General features: G+C 33.9%; 1 long non-coding RNA gene across 1 annotated transcript; it reads right to left on the bottom strand.

Moving 5' to 3' along the window:
* Positions 1 to 21,702, bottom strand: LOC128212997 (uncharacterized). The gene is made up of 5 exons (XR_008257663.1): positions 13,540 to 21,702; positions 5,371 to 8,079; positions 1,796 to 1,956; positions 1,401 to 1,544; positions 1 to 953 (listed from the first exon to the last, which is right to left on the bottom strand). It is a non-coding gene; the product is annotated as an uncharacterized LOC128212997 (long non-coding RNA).
* Between the last annotated feature and the right edge of the window lie 581 nt (positions 21,703 to 22,283).

The following is a 22,283-nucleotide window of genomic DNA, read 5'->3' as shown; positions in this document are numbered from 1 at the left end:
TACCTTTTAACAAACAATTTTTTCTTATTTTTTCCAATAATTTTGTCTTATATACTTGTCAAAAAATTCCATTTAAGTAACTTACAGGTAACCATACTTATTGTTATAACATACAGTTTCAGTCATAATATTGCAGAAATGAGCTGCAGTAAGATTAGATTACCATATCAAAGTTAACAAAGTTAAATTGAAATTTTATCAGTTTTTTTTAAAGTGTTATAAAGGCCTGCAAACCCCTAGCCACAGTTATGAAAAAGGTAGAACTAAGAAATAGATTGGCAACCTCCTGCCTTCATAGAATTAAAAGCTTAAGACAGTCAAATATTGATTTTGTTTTGATAACAACTTTATATTAACATGATTATAAATACACACAGGCTTTACATATTTGGCACTTGAAACCTAATAGTACTTCAATTAAACATTATACAATGTTCCTTACATTTTCTGTAACATTCAAAATGTTAAAATTCTTCACAGCTAAATGAAGGGTGTCCTATTGACACAATGGAAACCTGTCTCTTTTCTGTGGCTCCCTGTCTTTCTTTAACCTGGCAAAACCCCTAAGAGGTTTGTTTACATAGTTATAGTAAATATCAGTAAGTTTCTAATTCCTGGAGTTTTCTCATACTGAGAAATAATGTTAATACTTATTTCTGAATGACAAACACTAGTCCAAACAAACAGCTCTAAAAGTTAAAAAGTCTAAAACAGGTTGTACAGTTTGTTCAATGCTTTGGTTGAGACTGTCAAGGGCACAGTGTCTTTTTAAATGTCAAATCTGCTGTATTATCTGATCTTGTCATGTTAATACCACTGCCTTTCAAGATCCATCCCCTTGATGCAGATTTCGGAAAGGAGTTCAGGTAACACAACTGCTCTGGTTTTCATCAAGGTAAACTTCACCATATCCGATGCAACAAACCTGCACTGCACAAAGCCAGGCCTGTTTGCTGAAAGTATGAATTGATAGAAATTATGTCTAGTTCAGTCATATTTTGACATCACAATAAAGCACACAAAAAACAAGCTTATATAAAGATTTAGATATCATACTAGTGTTTTGACAAAGTGAGGAGTTTCTTGACTAGTTAAAACAGCATTTATTTTTGTTGATCATTGTTGAAAATTTGAAATGTAATATAGAAATAACATACTTATGAAAGTTCACATATACATTCGTCCTCTGGCAATAGGTATGCAAAGTTGCATTTTATCAATTTCAACAGTTATTGAGTTATGGTCAAGGTTATTTTTTTTGACATGTAACTGACAACAATTAAAAGGCTAACATCTTAAGTGAATACTCTTGAAAATCTAGGGCTCAATTCTGTTAGGTAAGTATTTTCAAAATTAAAGTACTCTACTATAGGGATAAATGTGCAAAATTTATTATCTACCTGCTTTTCCAAAGACCAAAGTGCCAATTTCGGCTTTTTTTCTCCAAACCATGGTACTTGAAGTAGTGATCATCATGCTCACAGCAGTGTCTGCTCCCTTCCCCGGGAATTCAGTCTCATCAAGCAAATAAACTGCTTGTTATCCTGCAACATTTGATACACGTACATCTTTATTTTATACATGCTATTTTGTTAATCTAAACTATTGCATGATTTCAAAATAAAATATGGAAACCAGTTAATTATTCGGTATTACACAATATGCCTTCTGATTACGCATCACAAGATTGTCATGTGTGCATCCACAAATATTCTCCTTACTTGAAAAAAACTGTCAGTTAATAATTTAATTAGCCGTTTATTAATTTGTGAACTTATATATAACTAAAATGTACCTGAGTGCTCTGCACATACTCCAAACTACGATGATGAGGCATTTCCATATAGTTTTGAACAATATTGGACCAGTCAGTTGGGCATGATGGGGGAAGAAGACTGGCAGGGAAATGTTAACTGCAACATGGGAGGGTGTCGGACAGGGAGCATGGATACTGTCCTGAAATAAGATAGCAATATGATGCATATAAATACAGTTATGTAGTGCACTGTGATCTTTTGTCATTTCATCATTGTTGTTATCAAAACTCATAAACAGATCACAATTATCTACAGTGTTGTCATGGTCAGGATGAGTGTTTCTAGTAAATGAAGGTCATTCATAAGTTATAATAGACGATTCATATGTCTTAAATTAGACCGCCGCCATTTTGTTGTCACGTGACCGTCCGCCATTAGCGAAGTGAAAGTTCCTGATAGTCTGCAAGAACGCTCACACGCCATTTAAATTTTAAAATTGAGACCAAAAATGACCTCCGAGAAGCAGCTACGTAAGTTGTTTTATTGGAACACTTTTTCTGAATGTAATTGTAATAAATAGTAGACCGTATAGTTGTAACTGGCCTGTAAAAAGACAATTAAATACTGCCGTATTGCTCTGCAGTATTGCTCTAAAAAACAAAAAGGTGGACTTTGTTTAACAAATTATGTTTATCTTTTTAGAGGATTATTCATGTAATTAAAGTAAGAATCTTTTTCTTACGGTTTACGGTTTTAAAGTTATAACCGTAAACATTCTGCGAACTATTATTTTATTGTGAACTTATTGCGAATAGCAGTCCTAGGTGTGCGCTGAATATTCGCATAAGCTGCGAACATTCTGCGAATGATACCTGCGAATACTGGTGTTCACAATATATTCACAAATTGTTCGCGAGTTGTTCACAAAAAGGCATTCATTCTGTAAGGGTTGCAAATCCCACCAAAATCCCATGTTTGAGTCTGGAGTTGAGGAAATGTCAAATGTTTGCTAGCCACTAAATGTCCATACAGAAAATTTTGAAAATCTTCTCTTTTGAAATTTTTCACTTGAATTATTTTCATAATGTTCCTTTATAATAGGTGACCCTTTTATCAGTTTTGTATTTATGTTTTGTAACTTTTTTATGATTTTTTTTTATAATTAATTATTTTATTTTACAATCATTCAAGATATATCAACTACAAATTTCATGAACTTATTTACAGTTATAATGTGCTCTTTTGTGACAAGTGATATAACTCCAACCTAAATATTGTTAGAGTTATTGCCCTTTGAAGCTTTTTAAATACAAATTGTTCACATTTTTATACACCCATTTAAATATGGAATGTATAATAGTTTCACCTGCAACGTATGGGCAGGCGGGTGTTTGGGCCAGTGTTGTCCAGTATGGTGTCAAATCATGACCACACTTGATCAGAATGTGTGTGGGCATACTATCTTTGACAAGTTTGATAACCAGCAATATCTCTCTAGTCACTATGAAGTTATTTTCCTTTATTATAGAAATTACGTATATAGGTCTTGTCCTATCAATTACTTAAGAAGCCTTTGTCCAATCATCACCAATTTTGGTCAGAATGTATATGGCACAATATGTTGGACAAGTTTGATAACCAGTCATATTGCTATTGTCACTCAATAGTTATTGCCTTTTAATAACAGAAATAACCTAAAAATTGGTCTTGTCCGATTTATTACTTTAAAAGCCTTTGTCCAATCATCACCGAATTTGGTCAGATTGTATATGGGCAGAATATCTTGGACAAGTTTAACTATAGGCCATATCGCATCACTCAAGAGTTATCATCCTTTAATTATAGAAATTACCTAAAATTAGTCCTGTCAGCTCAAAAACTTTAAAAGTCTTTGTCAAATTACATGTATCACCAAATTTGGTTATAATTTGTATGGGCAAAATATCTCTGACAGGTTCATTAAGCGGCCTCTTGGCCTAAGTCATTCGAGAATAATAGCACTAAGAAAAGTGTCCAATCATCACCAAATTTTGTCCGAAATTGTTTGGGAATAAGGCCAAAAAAGGGTTTTTGTTAATTCCACTAACATCTCCAAAAAAAATATGTAGGTAGACATAACTTTTTCATTTTTTTTGAGAACTGGGATTCTGTACTAAACAGACCTCTTATCAGGGTATATCACTATTGTAGATACTTTTAAATATAACATGTTCAAATTTTAACATTTAAAAAAAATATGCCCAATACTTTGAACAAGTTCGACAACTAGCCAAATTGTAGTTACTCAAGAGTTATCGACCTTTATGAGGAATGTCTTGAGCACCATTTAAGTTTTACCCAGGTTAGCGATATAAGGCCATCTTAGCCCTCTTGTTTTTTTAAAGGCTTATTGTTCCTCAGGGCCTCCATGGGCACAGGCATCCTGTACATTCATGACTATTTTTAAGTTTGAGTGTGTCGTCCTTACACAGGTGTGTGTGCGTGCGTACGTGCCTGCGTGTGTGTTATTACAGACAATATACAGTCTGATAATAATATATTTAGTGTGTATTGATGTGTAATTATAATGAGACTAAGACTTGCAGTTGCTTCAGATATCAATCTATTTACAGTACAGTTGAAGTTCCAAGACATGGCAGATTTGACAATCAAACAAAACTGATAATGGAGAAATACAAAAAAGATACGAAAAAACGAATGCATATTGGTACCCATTTAAAAACTTTTATTGAACATGCTTTTTTCAGAAGTGTAAAGGGATTATCAGTTTATTTCCAATTTATTGACTTAGGATCATCAAAATCTCATGGGTTCGCTAAACATTGACATAAGTGCTAGTAAACTATAAATATAGTGATATATCTTTTGAGCGTAACATTTTTCTTTCCACATATCAAATTTACTTTAAAATGACTGTTAAGTTTAAATTATTTCACAAGTACTTTTTAGTAGTCGAACATAGGTCAAAAGCATGATTTATTCAAGTTAAAACATACCTACATTGATAAACTTTTTTCAGCGGGTTTCAAGACAAAGGCGACGCTCAAGGAAGAGGATGTAGCTCTGACAAAGCAGGTTAAGGAAATTGAAAGGTGTTATCGGCATGTATACAAGTTTGTGTACCAGCTTGACATCACCTACCAGTCTTGTATGGAGCCCTTTGCACTACCAAGGTATTTGTGTGCCATTGCTTTAATTTCTTCCATCCATATCTTTAAATCTTTAATCTGATTACAAAATCAAGCTATAATAAATTGGTATTATGTCAGTTTTAAACTGAATATCAATGACTTCAAACTTGCTACCTTAAATGTCATACTATATTGTGCACTGCTGACAGGACTTAATGGACAAAACATCTCAGCCTAAGGAACATGTACACATACACCATGTGTGAAGGATTGACTGTGCGGTGTGCTTACTGTAATTCTTCATACTTTAGTTATTATATAACTGTACTGCCTATTAGTACTGTTACATCACATTGTTACCCAGTATATAACATGTATGGCTAGATTAAATGATTAATTTGCCATCACCACCAGGTATAGAGCTAAAGGACATGATACAGGCCTGTATCACCGATGAAGTAATAGCAAAAACAGCAAAGTACCGTGCCACCAACAGTCCACAGGAGACTGGCAGAGCCACCAACAGCCCACAGGAGACTGGCAGGGCGGTGAGACTGCACACGGCTGCTCAAAGGCTCTATGAAGCCTCTGCCAGAGATGGTAAGGTTTACACACAGCTTCTCCAGTAATTGTCCTGATGCAAGGTTGATTTTCAGCAAAATGCAATAAATGTATGTACGGTACATTATATACTTCAGTAGATATCAGTTTAAATTAAAGGCTGCCAATTTCTATTGATCATTGACCTTAATGTCATCTGTAGTTGATAATTTCTTCTACTAAACTATTAGCTCTTATAAGAATATCATGAAAACGTTTAACTTAACTCTATAGGGTTCCTTCAACATTTTGGGGATCTGTTTCTATTATGTATAATAAAATTTATTCAACAATTATATTAATATACCTGAGTACTTATATTCAGGTTATGTGTGTAAAAGATTCATGTACTTGTGAACAAGTGCTTAACAGAACTAAGACTTCCCACAATTATTTTTTTCTAAGACGAGATGTTCAAAGACATGGAAAATCAAAGCGCTGAAAGCGCTGAGGAACGGTGGCCCCTAGAGGGTTAGCTTTTTTTTCAAATGACAGGAATTTCAGAAACGAATTGATAGGAACACACAGGGAAGTTGAGAGGTGGGGTTCATATGTTTCACAACAACGTACGAGTTGACAGGCTTCAATTTTATTAGGCGTGATATATACATATAGAACATATATATATATAGTGTAAGATAAAAATAATGTATGTAGAATATGTTTGAACATTTTAGGGTTGGGACGTTTGTTATTTCGAAGTAGTTGAAAGGGAAATACAGATACACAAGTTGATACGAAATGTATGTCATTGTATATTTTCATGCAGTAAGTATGCATTATATGGTCATTTTTTAAAACTCATCCAGGCATGTATGCTAAAAGATGTAAATATTGTTCCCAAGGGATAAGTTTCACAATGGAAATAAACATCACGTTAATTTTGAACAAGAGCTGTCACAGAGACAGCGGGCTCGACTATTCCGCCGCTGTTCAGTGTAAGGATTGAAAAGTTTTGGCGAAACATGCATGGATCGCTGTTAGATAAGATTTCAATGCAATTCATGTGGTGAGATATTAACATAAATGTGGTTATAGGAATTTTTCAACCAGAATGTTTAAGTCTAATAATAAAGAGCAATTATTTGCAAAATACAGTTATATATCTTGGTTATTCAATGACATTGAGTGGTTGATTACCATTCTATAAAGTCTCAATGCAATACATCGTGCAGTTGCTGAGAAATTTACCTATGTGTGCTTACATGCAAAACCTTAACTAGAATTTCTATGTCGAATAATAAAGGGCAACTATTTGCATTGAATGAAACTAGGGCTATCTTACATGGGGAAGTTTGATGGTTGAGTACAATTGTATGAGTCTCAATGCAATACATCAAGTAGTTGCTTTGATATTTATATAATGTGTGCTTGCTCACAAAACCTCAATCAGAATATCTAAGTCGAATAATAAAGGCCTATCATTTGCATTAAATGCAAAGTCAAGTTACCTTACTTGGTTAATTTATAGGTTGGATGGTTGAGTACCATTGTATCAAGTCTCAATGCAATACCTCAAGTAGCTGCTGAGATATTAACCTATGTGTGCTTGCACGCAAAACCTTAACCAGAATTTCTAAGTCGAATAATAAAGTCCTATTATTTGGATTAAATGCAAACTAGAGTTATCTAACTTTGTTGATTCAGTAGGTTGGATTGTTGAGTACCATTGTATCAAGTCTCAATGCAATACCTCAAGTACTTAATGAGATATTTACCTATGTGTGCTTGCAAGCAAAACCTTTACCAAGGTGTGAGGCTGACGCCGACGCTTGGGTGAGTAGTATAGCTCTCCATATTCTACGAATAGTTTAGCTAAAATTGATATGAAAATACCATCTGCATGCAGACAGAACATGGAAACAAACAACATAGCAAATGAAAAGTGTTTTGTACAAAAGAGTAGTACAATGTTTTATTTACATGTCAAAATCAACGTAAAGTAGTAATACATTCAGTAAATGTCTGTGTTGGAAGTATGTATGTGAGCAAACTATGCATGTTTTGATGAGGTTGGCAATAAACACATGTGTAAATGCACATGAAAAATGTATCAACATTATCAACATATACACTGAAAGAACATGTACAAATGTATGAATGAAACATTTATGTGTTATCAGTGTTTATGCACCATTTTCAATAAAAGTTTCAGTATAAAGCAACAACTGGTACAAAAAATGTGGTAATTGCAGCATTGCTGTATTATGATAGATGGTACAGTGTAATTGCAAGCATGTTTTGTTGTGGAATACGGATGAGTAAGAGATGCTTATGAGTAAGAGCTGAGCATTGTTAATAAAGATTGTTTGTCGTTATTCAGTAAAATATACATCGAAATTGGCTGATAAAATAAACAGAGCATCCGAAAAGTTTATGGTAAGTTTGTGGTACATCTCGTATTCAAAACAAGTGACAGTTTGTGTGCTCCTCCTCATAATGATTTCCATGGCAACAGGGCAATGGTCCATTTAGAACGTCTGAATGTTCTTCGAATAGTGGCTTGAAGGCATGTTACATCACAGCTGAGTACATCAGAGCTGAGTAAATCAATATCATGGTGGCGTTGACTTCCTAAAGGCTTCAGTTTTCTGAAAGTACATGTACCACATACATAGTCATTAATATTCATTGCATTATAGAATTAGGAAGTGACTACAACACAATTTTTTGGAACTTAATAGAAACTTCTATTTTTATTTTATGTGTGCTGAAATTTCTAAGTAGTTATTCATTTTATATGCACACACAAACAGGTCTAGATGAACAAGAGACGTCATTTGAAGGTGAAATGGTGGGAACTGATTCATTTCTGAAAAATGCATGCATTTAAAGTATGATGGAAAAAGAAATGCAATGTAAAGCATTGTATGAAAATGAATAGTAAATAAAACCTGACCTGTTGGTATCTGAATTACATGCAACATGTCAACATTTAATGTTGATGAAAAATATACCAAACCCTAACAATACATATATGACTGATAACTGTGGTCTTGAGCCTATTAGGGCAGCATTTTTTCAGAAACAGACTTCAAAACTCCTATAGTTCATCTTCAGGCTATATGCAACACATACTGAAAGTTTGGAAATGATATATTAAACAATAAATGAATGAGACAAATATTAGCACCTGTGGTATTTTCATAAAAAGCAGAAACAACCATTTCCCTCAAATGGTAAGCTGCAAACCTTTGAAGAGCCATTATTTCCTTATGCATTGGAATAATTTGACCAAGTAAAGTTTCCCTTGTAGCTTTCAATGGTGTCTATCGAACAGTCCCACAAAAATGGCCTGCCTGTTCATTTAAGATTTTTTCTAAGCAAAATAAAGTTTTTGCACTTCTTTTGAGCTTAGAGTTTTATATAAATATGAGGCCTATGCTCCACTGGCTGAGTTTGTGTGGTCAACATCACTGTTTTCGAAAAGAACCAACCCCTTATGGGTATCTCAATACTCAAAACTGAAGACAGTATCATGTTCGCAAGCATTTATTACACATTTTTTAGCATTTTTTTTATACTATCAATGCCCATAATCTAAGCATTTCAAGGCCCATAATCTAGGCATGCATGGGCAGATCTAGCTGGTTTTCGAAAGCAACCCAGCTCTAATGGATATCCACATACTGTACAAGTTTCATCAATATACAATCAATACTGAAGGCTGTATCGTGTTAACGAGCAATTGTTTACTGACAAACTGATTTTTTTATACTATCAAGGCCCATAATCTAGGCATGCATGGGCAGATCTGGCTGGTTTTCGAAAGGAACCAAGCTCTAATGGATATGTAGATACTGTACAAGTTTCATCGAGATACAATCAAAACTGAAGGCTGTATCGTGTTAACGAGCATTTGTTTACAGGATTTTTATACTATCAAGTCCCATAATCTAGGCATGCATGGTCGGATCTAGCTGGTTTTCGAAAGGAACCGAGCTCTAATGGATATATGTAGATACTGTACAGGTTTCATCAAGATACAATCAAAACTGAAGGCTGTATCGTGTTAACATGAATTGTTTACAGATGCACGGACGCACATACAACGTACAAATTACCATACGCCTTGGTCACGATATAATGACAATTTCCTTTTTGCTGTTGTTACGTTGTAATTTTCTTAACATGTTATGTTAAAATTGTCTTTTTTATGTCTCATGATAGGTAGAATATATCTGTCGACTCAACTTATACGGACTTCCATCGCTTGATTTGACGCGTTTTCTAATTTCAACCTCCAAATAGCCAAAATGTGGCTAAAAACTGTCGTTACAACGTTTCATTTCAAAATTACCCCTTTTTTAACATAAAAAATAAAAAATACTGAAAAATAATTGTATCAGATATCTAGAGCATTGAGTAAGCAATTTAGTCTTCTTTCTGTAGCTGGTTATTTCATTTAAATTGCATAAAAACTGACGGAGAACTACTAAAATAACTGAACCCACCATTTCGTTACCAAAATCTGGCTTTTTCAATTCAGGTATACAAAATGGCCAAAATTTCTAAGCAATATGGTATTTTGTGAAAATATGACCCTCAATTGGAAGAACTACAACTCATTTATCAATAGCAATAAGAAATTTATACATAATACCTACATTACCAAATTTATTATACGCCTGAGTATGCACCCAAAAATACAGAAAATTTTGTCCCATCCGTAGACGCATGTTTTTCCCAGCAAGGAATATCCTTAGCATATAACCAACCAGGCAGATTTTGCATTTCCATTCAGTGACCAAATATATTAATTGTTGCATTAATATCTGATTGTAATTTGTAAATATGAAGCTCAACATGTCAATGTCCCATCCGTAGACACCATGTCCCATCCGTAGACACACATAAAATGCTCAAAATTTGCATATATATTAAGCGAAAAGAACCACTTTCCTTTGACAGAAATGTAGCACATACTAAAACCTAGGCAATGGATTACCAAAAACAACTCATTACCTTTGTATTTTCATTTTTCCACTTCTATATGTTGCTAAAAACATTGAAATTCATGCCTTAACTTATTTTTTTCTATAGTGTGTATGTTTGGGAATTAAAATAAGTAGCCAAAATACAGGATGGATTATGCTGTTTTAGCCAGACATAAAGAGGCCTATTAGAAATTTATTTATGGTTAAGAAAATGAAGTACAGTAAAGCTAGTAAATGTCTACGGATGGGACATTTAAATCACGCTATGTACGAAATGTCCATTTATAAATTCAGGTGTGACTAGAATTAACATTAATTCAAAAATGGACAAGCAGAGAAATAAAAACCATTCAAATATACCTGAAACTGACATTAATGTAAGTGCAAAAGCACTTACATGTAGAATGAAAAGATACAGGGGAAAACTGAAAAATGAAAGAAATGAAAAATATGATGAAATGAAGAGGAAAGATGCTGAAAGGAAAAACACATGATAGGCAAATTGACAAAGGGAGAAAAGAAAGTGATCCAAGAGAAACCAAAAAACAATAATAGATATGGAGAGAAAAGAAAATGAAATAGCTTGCCAAAAAGAAAGAAGGTGCAGACAATATCACAAACAAAACTAATGGAGAAAACCAGACTCCTAGACAGACACCGTGTAACAATAAGAATAGAGAAATGAAAGAAAATGAAAGCCTGAAAAAGAAGAAGAATGTGCTTAAAGATGCTTAAAGTACAGAATTGGACGATGGGGATAAAACTTAAAAAAATACAGTGTGCAAAATAGACTTTCAACAGACCAAGATACTACAAACATTGATCAAACAAAAACAGATGGTACAATAGACAACGATGATATTAACAGATCCAGAACAGCCACAAATTCAGCTGAAATATAAGTAATGAGATGTGTGAGCCTCCATTTAATTCAAGAAGCAAGAAGTACAAAATATAGAGCAATATCAAAAGTAAAAGAAAGTATGCCTACAACACCAAAGCGTAAAACAAGAGTGTAAGAAAAACTGATAGAGTATTACTAACGATGAGAAGAATCAATTACTTAAGAAGCCTTTGTCCAATCATCACCAATTTTGGTCAGAATGTATATGGCACAATATGTTGGACAAGTTTGATAACCAGTCATATTGCTATTGTCACTCAATAGTTATTGCCTTTTAATAACAGAAATAACCTAAAAATTGGTCTTGTCCGATTTATTACTTTAAAAGCCTTTGTCCAATCATCACCGAATTTGGTCAGATTGTATATGGGCAGAATATCTTGGACAAGTTTAACTATAGGCCATATCGCATCACTCAAGAGTTATCATCCTTTAATTATAGAAATTACCTAAAATTAGTCCTGTCAGCTCAAAAACTTTAAAAGTCTTTGTCAAATTACATGTATCACCAAATTTGGTTATAATTTGTATGGGCAAAATATCTCTGACAGGTTCATTAAGCGGCCTCTTGGCCTAAGTCATTCGAGAATAATAGCACTAAGAAAAGTGTCCAATCATCACCAAATTTTGTCCGAAATTGTTTGGGAATAAGGCCAAAAAAGGGTTTTTGTTAATTCCACTAACATCTCCAAAAAAAATATGTAGGTAGACATAACTTTTTCATTTTTTTTGAGAACTGGGATTCTGTACTAAACAGACCTCTTATCAGGGTATATCACTATTGTAGATACTTTTAAATATAACATGTTCAAATTTTAACATTTAAAAAAAATATGCCCAATACTTTGAACAAGTTCGACAACTAGCCAAATTGTAGTTACTCAAGAGTTATCGACCTTTATGAGGAATGTCTTGAGCATCATTTAAGTTTTACCCAGGTTAGCGATATAAGGCCATCTTAGCCCTCTTGTTTTTTTAAAGGCTTATTGTTCCTCAGGGCCTCCATGGGCACAGGCATCCTGTACATTCATGACTATTTTTAAGTTTGAGTGTGTCGTCCTTACACACGTGTGTGTGCGTGCGTACGTGCCTGCGTGTGTGTTATTACAGACAATATACAGTCTGATAATTATATATTTAGTGTGTATTGATGTGTAATTATAATGAGACTAAAACTTGCAGTTGCTTCAGATATCAATCTATTTACAGTACAGTTGAAGTTCCAAGACATGGCAGATTTGACAATCAAACAAAACTGATAATGGAGAAATACAAAAAAGATACGAAAAAACGAATGCATATTGGTACCCATTTAAAAACTTTTATTGAACATGCTTTTTTCAGAAGTGTAAAGGGATTATCAGTTTATTTCCAATTTATTGACTTAGGATCATCAAAATCTCATGGGTTCGCTAAACATTGACATAAGTGCTAGTAAACTATAAATATAGTGATATATCTTTTGAGCGTAACATTTTTCTTTCCACATATCAAATTTACTTTAAAATGACTGTTAAGTTTAAATTATTTCACAAGTACTTTTTAGTAGTCGAACATAGGTCAAAAGCATGATTTATTCAAGTTAAAACATACCTACATTGATAAACTTTTTTCAGCGGGTTTCAAGACAAAGGCGACGCTCAAGGAAGAGGATGTAGCTCTGACAAAGCAGGTTAAGGAAATTGAAAGGTGTTATCGGCATGTATACAAGTTTGTGTACCAGCTTGACATCACCTACCAGTCTTGTATGGAGCCCTTTGCACTACCAAGGTATTTGTGTGCCATTGCTTTAATTTCTTCCATCCATATCTTTAAATCTTTAATCTGATTACAAAATCAAGCTATAATAAATTGGTATTATGTCAGTTTTAAACTGAATATCAATGACTTCAAACTTGCTACCTTAAATGTCATACTATATTGTGCACTGCTGACAGGACTTAATGGACAAAACATCTCAGCCTAAGGAACATGTACACATACACCATGTGTGAAGGATTGACTGTGCGGTGTGCTTACTGTAATTCTTCATACTTTAGTTATTATATAACTGTACTGCCTATTAGTACTGTTACATCACATTGTTACCCAGTATATAACATGTATGGCTAGATTAAATGATTAATTTGCCATCACCACCAGGTATAGAGCTAAAGGACATGATAAAGGCCTGTATCACCGATGAAGAAATAGCAAAAACAGCAAAGTACCGTGCCACCAACAGTCCACAGGAGACTGGCAGAGCCACCAACAGCCCACAGGAGACTGGCAGGGCGGTGAGACTGCACACGGCTGCTCAAAGGCTCTATGAAGCCTCTGCCAGAGATGGTAAGGTTTACACACAGCTTCTCCAGTAATTGTCCTGATGCAAGGTTGATTTTCAGCAAAATGCAATAAATGTATGTACGGTACATTATATACTTCAGTAGATATCAGTTTAAATTAAAGGCTGCCAATTTCTATTGATCATTGACCTTAATGTCATCTGTAGTTGATAATTTCTTCTACTAAACTATTAGCTCTTATAAGAATATCATGAAAACGTTTAACTTAACTCTATAGGGTTCCTTCAACATTTTGGGGATCTGTTTCTATTATGTATAATAAAATTTATTCAACAATTATATTAATATACCTGAGTACTTATATTCAGGTTATGTGTGTAAAAGATTCATGTACTTGTGAACAAGTGCTTAACAGAACTAAGACTTCCCACAATTATTTTTTTCTAAGACGAGATGTTCAAAGACATGGAAAATCAAAGCGCTGAAAGCGCTGAGGAACGGTGGCCCCTAGAGGGTTAGCTTTTTTTTCAAATGACAGGAATTTCAGAAACGAATTGATAGGAACACACAGGGAAGTTGAGAGGTGGGGTTCATATGTTTCACAACAACGTACGAGTTGACAGGCTTCAATTTTATTAGGCGTGATATATACATATAGAACATATATATATATAGTGTAAGATAAAAATAATGTATGTAGAATATGTTTGAACATTTTAGGGTTGGGACGTTTGTTATTTCGAAGTAGTTGAAAGGGAAATACAGATACACAAGTTGATACGAAATGTATGTCATTGTATATTTTCATGCAGTAAGTATGCATTATATGGTCATTTTTTAAAACTCATCCAGGCATGTATGCTAAAAGATGTAAATATTGTTCCCAAGGGATAAGTTTCACAATGGAAATAAACATCACGTTAATTTTGAACAAGAGCTGTCACAGAGACAGCGGGCTCGACTATTCCGCCGCTGTTCAGTGTAAGGATTGAAAAGTTTTGGCGAAACATGCATGGATCGCTGTTAGATAAGATTTCAATGCAATTCATGTGGTGAGATATTAACATAAATGTGGTTATAGGAATTTTTCAACCAGAATGTTTAAGTCTAATAATAAAGAGCAATTATTTGCAAAATACAGTTATATATCTTGGTTATTCAATGACATTGAGTGGTTGATTACCATTCTATAAAGTCTCAATGCAATACATCGTGCAGTTGCTGAGAAATTTACCTATGTGTGCTTACATGCAAAACCTTAACTAGAATTTCTATGTCGAATAATAAAGGGCAACTATTTGCATTGAATGAAACTAGGGCTATCTTACATGGGGAAGTTTGATGGTTGAGTACAATTGTATGAGTCTCAATGCAATACATCAAGTAGTTGCTTTGATATTTATATAATGTGTGCTTGCTCACAAAACCTCAATCAGAATATCTAAGTCGAATAATAAAGGCCTATCATTTGCATTAAATGCAAAGTCAAGTTACCTTACTTGGTTAATTTATAGGTTGGATGGTTGAGTACCATTGTATCAAGTCTCAATGCAATACCTCAAGTAGCTGCTGAGATATTAACCTATGTGTGCTTGCACGCAAAACCTTAACCAGAATTTCTAAGTCGAATAATAAAGTCCTATTATTTGGATTAAATGCAAACTAGAGTTATCTAACTTTGTTGATTCAGTAGGTTGGATTGTTGAGTACCATTGTATCAAGTCTCAATGCAATACCTCAAGTACTTAATGAGATATTTACCTATGTGTGCTTGCAAGCAAAACCTTTACCAAGGTGTGAGGCTGACGCCGACGCTTGGGTGAGTAGTATAGCTCTCCATATTCTACGAATAGTTTAGCTAAAATTGATATGAAAATACCATCTGCATGCAGACAGAACATGGAAACAAACAACATAGCAAATGAAAAGTGTTTTGTACAAAAGAGTAGTACAATGTTTTATTTACATGTCAAAATCAACGTAAAGTAGTAATACATTCAGTAAATGTCTGTGTTGGAAGTATGTATGTGAGCAAACTATGCATGTTTTGATGAGGTTGGCAATAAACACATGTGTAAATGCACATGAAAAATGTATCAACATTATCAACATATACACTGAAAGAACATGTACAAATGTATGAATGAAACATTTATGTGTTATCAGTGTTTATGCACCATTTTCAATAAAAGTTTCAGTATAAAGCAACAACTGGTACAAAAAATGTGGTAATTGCAGCATTGCTGTATTATGATAGATGGTACAGTGTAATTGCAAGCATGTTTTGTTGTGGAATACGGATGAGTAAGAGATGCTTATGAGTAAGAGCTGAGCATTGTTAATAAAGATTGTTTGTCGTTATTCAGTAAAATATACATCGAAATTGGCTGATAAAATAAACAGAGCATCCGAAAAGTTTATGGTAAGTTTGTGGTACATCTCGTATTCAAAACAAGTGACAGTTTGTGTGCTCCTCCTCATAATGATTTCCATGGCAACAGGGCAATGGTCCATTTAGAACGTCTGAATGTTCTTCGAATAGTGGCTTGAAGGCATGTTACATCACAGCTGAGTACATCAGAGCTGAGTAAATCAATATCATGGTGGCGTTGACTTCCTAAAGGCTTCAGTTTTCTGAAAGTACATGTACCACATACATAGTCATTAATATTCATTGCATTATAGAATTAGGAAGTGACTACAACACAATTTTTTGGAACTTAATAGAAACTTCTATTTTTATTTTATGTGTGCTGAAATTTCTAAGTAGTTATTCATTTTATATGCACACACAAACAGGTCTAGATGAACAAGAGACGTCATTTGAAGGTGAAATGGTGGGAACTGATTCATTTCTGAAAAATGCATGCATTTAAAGTATGATGGAAAAAGAAATGCAATGTAAAGCATTGTATGAAAATGAATAGTAAATAAAACCTGACCTGTTGGTATCTGAATTACATGCAACATGTCAACATTTAATGTTGATGGAAAATATACCAAACCCTAACAATACATATATGACTGATAACTGTGGTCTTGAGCCTATTAGGGCAGCATTTTTTCAGAAACAGACTTCAAAACTCCTATAGTTCATCTTCAGGCTATATGCAACACATACTGAAAGTTTGGAAATGATATATTAAACAATAAATGAATGAGACAAATATTAGCACCTGTGGTATTTTCATAAAAAGCAGAAACAACCATTTCCCTCAAATGGTAAGCTGCAAACCTTTGAAGAGCCATTATTTCCTTATGCATTGGAATAATTTGACCAAGTAAAGTTTCCCTTGTAGCTTTCAATGGTGTCTATCGAACAGTCCCACAAAAATGGCCTGCCTGTTCTTTTAAGATTTTTTCTAAGCAAAATAAAGTTTTTGCACTTCTTTTGAGCTTAGAGTTTTATATAAATATGAGGCCTATGCTCCACTGGCTGAGTTTGTGTGGTCAACATCACTGTTTTCGAAAAGAACCAACCCCTTATGGGTATCTCAATACTCAAAACTGAAGACAGTATCATGTTCGCAAGCATTTATTACACATTTTTTAGCATTTTTTTTATACTATCAATGCCCATAATCTAAGCATTTCAAGGCCCATAATCTAGGCATGCATGGGCAGATCTAGCTGGTTTTCGAAAGCAACCCAGCTCTAATGGATATCCACATACTGTACAAGTTTCATCAATATACAATCAATACTGAAGGCTGTATCGTGTTAACGAGCAATTGTTTACTGACAAACTGATTTTTTTATACTATCAAGGCCCATAATCTAGGCATGCATGGGCAGATCTGGCTGGTTTTCGAAAGGAACCAAGCTCTAATGGATATGTAGATACTGTACAAGTTTCATCGAGATACAATCAAAACTGAAGGCTGTATCGTGTTAACGAGCATTTGTTTACAGGATTTTTATACTATCAAGTCCCATAATCTAGGCATGCATGGTCGGATCTAGCTGGTTTTCGAAAGGAACCGAGCTCTAATGGATATATGTAGATACTGTACAGGTTTCATCAAGATACAATCAAAACTGAAGGCTGTATCGTGTTAACATGAATTGTTTACAGATGCACGGACGCACATACAACGTACAAATTACCATACGCCTTGGTCACGATATAATGACAATTTCCTTTTTGCTGTTGTTACGTTGTAATTTTCTTAACATGTTATGTTAAAATTGTCTTTTTTATGTCTCATGATAGGTAGAATATATCTGTCGACTCAACTTATACGGACTTCCATCGCTTGATTTGACGCGTTTTCTAATTTCAACCTCCAAATAGCCAAAATGTGGCTAAAAACTGTCGTTACAACGTTTCATTTCAAAATTACCCCTTTTTTAACATAAAAAATAAAAAATACTGAAAAATAATTGTATCAGATATCTAGAGCATTGAGTAAGCAATTTAGTCTTCTTTCTGTAGCTGGTTATTTCATTTAAATTGCATAAAAACTGACGGAGAACTACTAAAATAACTGAACCCACCATTTCGTTACCAAAATCTGGCTTTTTCAATTCAGGTATACAAAATGGCCAAAATTTCTAAGCAATATGGTATTTTGTGAAAATATGACCCTCAATTGGAAGAACTACAACTCATTTATCAATAGCAATAAGAAATTTATACATAATACCTACATTACCAAATTTATTATACGCCTGAGTATGCACCCAAAAATACAGAAAATTTTGTCCCATCCGTAGACGCATGTTTTACCCAGCAAGGAATATCCTTAGCATATAACCAACCAGGCAGATTTTGCATTTCCATTCAGTGACCAAATATATTATTTGTTGCATTAATATCTGATTGTAATTTGTAAATATGAAGCTCAACATGTCAATGTCCCATCCGTAGACACCATGTCCCATCCGTAGACACACATAAAATGCTCAAAATTTGCATATATATTAAGCGAAAAGAACCACTTTCCTTTGACAGAAATGTAGCACATATTAAAACCTAGGCAATGGATTACCAAAAACAACTCATTACCTTTGTATTTTCATTTTTCCACTTCTATATGTTGCTAAAAACATTGAAATTCATGCCTTAACTTATTTTTTTCTATAGTGTGTATGTTTGGGAATTAAAATAAGTAGCCAAAATACAGGATGGATTATGCTGTTTTAGCCAGACATAAAGAGGCCTATTAGAAATTTATTTATGGTTAAGAAAATGAAGTACAGTAAAGCTAGTAAATGTCTACGGATGGGGCATTTAAATCACGCTATGTACGAAATGTCCATTTATAAATTCAGGTGTGACTAGAATTAACATTAATTCAAAAATGGACAAGCAGAGAAATAAAAACCATTCAAATATACCTGAAACTGACATTAATGTAAGTGCAAAAGCACTTACATGTAGAATGAAAAGATACAGGGGAAAACTGAAAAATGAAAGAAATGAAAAATATGATGAAATGAAGAGGAAAGATGCTGAAAGGAAAAACACATGATAGGCAAATTGACAAAGGGAGAAAAGAAAGTGATCCAAGAGAAACCAAAAAACAATAATAGATATGGAGAGAAAAGAAAATGAAATAGCTTGCCAAAAAGAAAGAAGGTGCAGACAATATCACAAACAAAACTAATGGAGAAAACCAGACTCCTAGACAGACACCGTGTAACAATAAGAATAGAGAAATGAAAGAAAATGAAAGCCTGAAAAAGAAGAAGAATGTGCTTAAAGATGCTTAAAGTACAGAATTGGACGATGGGGATAAAACTTAAAAAAATACAGTGTGCAAAATAGACTTTCAACAGACCAAGATACTACAAACATTGATCAAACAAAAACAGATGGTACAATAGACAACGATGATATTAACAGATCCAGAACAGCCACAAATTCAGCTGAAATATAAGTAATGAGATGTGTGAGCCTCCATTTAATTCAAGAAGCAAGAAGTACAAAATATAGAGCAATATCAAAAGTAAAAGAAAGTATGCCTACAACACCAAAGCGTAAAACAAGAGTGTAAGAAAAACTGATAGAGTATTACTAACGATGAGAAGAATCAATTACTTAAGAAGCCTTTGTCCAATCATCACCAATTTTGGTCAGAATGTATATGGCACAATATGTTGGACAAGTTTGATAACCAGTCATATTGCTATTGTCACTCAATAGTTATTGCCTTTTAATAACAGAAATAACCTAAAAATTGGTCTTGTCCGATTTATTACTTTAAAAGCCTTTGTCCAATCATCACCGAATTTGGTCAGATTGTATATGGGCAGAATATCTTGGACAAGTTTAACTATAGGCCATATCGCATCACTCAAGAGTTATCATCCTTTAATTATAGAAATTACCTAAAATTAGTCCTGTCAGCTCAAAAACTTTAAAAGTCTTTGTCAAATTACATGTATCACCAAATTTGGTTATAATTTGTATGGGCAAAATATCTCTGACAGGTTCATTAAGCGGCCTCTTGGCCTAAGTCATTCGAGAATAATAGCACTAAGAAAAGTGTCCAATCATCACCAAATTTTGTCCGAAATTGTTTGGGAATAAGGCCAAAAAAGGGTTTTTGTTAATTCCACTAACATCTCCAAAAAAAATATGTAGGTAGACATAACTTTTTCATTTTTTTTGAGAACTGGGATTCTGTACTAAACAGACCTCTTATCAGGGTATATCACTATTGTAGATACTTTTAAATATAACATGTTCAAATTTTAACATTTAAAAAAAATATGCCCAATACTTTGAACAAGTTCGACAACTAGCCAAATTGTAGTTACTCAAGAGTTATCGACCTTTATGAGGAATGTCTTGAGCATCATTTAAGTTTTACCCAGGTTAGCGATATAAGGCCATCTTAGCCCTCTTGTTTTTTTAAAGGCTTATTGTTCCTCAGGGCCTCCATGGGCACAGGCATCCTGTACATTCATGACTATTTTTAAGTTTGAGTGTGTCGTCCTTACACACGTGTGTGTGCGTGCGTACGTGCCTGCGTGTGTGTTATTACAGACAATATACAGTCTGATAATTATATATTTAGTGTGTATTGATGTGTAATTATAATGAGACTAAAACTTGCAGTTGCTTCAGATATCAATCTATTTACAGTACAGTTGAAGTTCCAAGACATGGCAGATTTGACAATCAAACAAAACTGATAATGGAGAAATACAAAAAAGATACGAAAAAACGAATGCATATTGGTACCCATTTAAAAACTTTTATTGAACATGCTTTTTTCAGAAGTGTAAAGGGATTATCAGTTTATTTCCAATTTATTGACTTAGGATCATCAAAATCTCATGGGTTCGCTAAACATTGACATAAGTGCTAGTAAACTATAAATATAGTGATATATCTTTTGAGCGTAACATTTTTCTTTCCACATATCAAATTTACTTTAAAATGACTGTTAAGTTTAAATTATTTCACAAGTACTTTTTAGTAGTCGAACATAGGTCAAAAGCATGATTTATTCAAGTTAAAACATACCTACATTGATAAACTTTTTTCAGCGGGTTTCAAGACAAAGGCGACGCTCAAGGAAGAGGATGTAGCTCTGACAAAGCAGGTTAAGGAAATTGAAAGGTGTTATCGGCATGTATACAAGTTTGTGTACCAGCTTGACATCACCTACCAGTCTTGTATGGAGCCCTTTGCACTACCAAGGTATTTGTGTGCCATTGCTTTAATTTCTTCCATCCATATCTTTAAATCTTTAATCTGATTACAAAATCAAGCTATAATAAATTGGTATTATGTCAGTTTTAAACTGAATATCAATGACTTCAAACTTGCTACCTTAAATGTCATACTATATTGTGCACTGCTGACAGGACTTAATGGACAAAACATCTCAGCCTAAGGAACATGTACACATACACCATGTGTGAAGGATTGACTGTGCGGTGTGCTTACTGTAATTCTTCATACTTTAGTTATTATATAACTGTACTGCCTATTAGTACTGTTACATCACATTGTTACCCAGTATATAACATGTATGGCTAGATTAAATGATTAATTTGCCATCACCACCAGGTATAGAGCTAAAGGACATGATAAAGGCCTGTATCACCGATGAAGAAATAGCAAAAACAGCAAAGTACCGTGCCACCAACAGTCCACAGGAGACTGACAGAGCCACCAACAGCCCACAGGAGACTGGCAGGGCGGTGAGACTGCACACGGCTGCTCAAAGGCTCTATGAAGCCTCTGCCAGAGATGGTAAGGTTTACACACAGCTTCTCCAGTAATTGTCCTGATGCAAGGTTGATTTTCAGCAAAATGCAATAAATGTATGTACGGTACATTATATACTTCAGTAGATATCAGTTTAAATTAAAGGCTGCCAATTTCTATTGATCATTGACCTTAATGTCATCTGTAGTTGATAATATCTTCTACTAAACTATTAGCTCTTATAAGAATATCATGAAAACGTTTAACTTAACTCTATAGGGTTCCTTCAACATTTTGGGGATCTGTTTCTATTATGTATAATAAAATTTATTCAACAATTATATTAATATACCTGAGTACTTATATTCAGGTTATGTGTGTAAAAGATTCATGTACTTGTGAACAAGTGCTTAACAGAACTAAGACTTCCCACAATTATTTTTTTCTAAGACGAGATGTTCAAAGACATGGAAAATCAAAGCGCTGAAAGCGCTGAGGAACG

Source organism: Mya arenaria, chromosome 2 (assembly GCF_026914265.1).
Source record: "Mya arenaria isolate MELC-2E11 chromosome 2, ASM2691426v1".
Taxonomy (NCBI): domain Eukaryota; kingdom Metazoa; phylum Mollusca; class Bivalvia; order Myida; family Myidae; genus Mya; species Mya arenaria.
The sequence above is the reverse complement of the archived record's forward strand: the minus strand, read 5'-3'. Positions and strand labels throughout refer to the sequence as shown.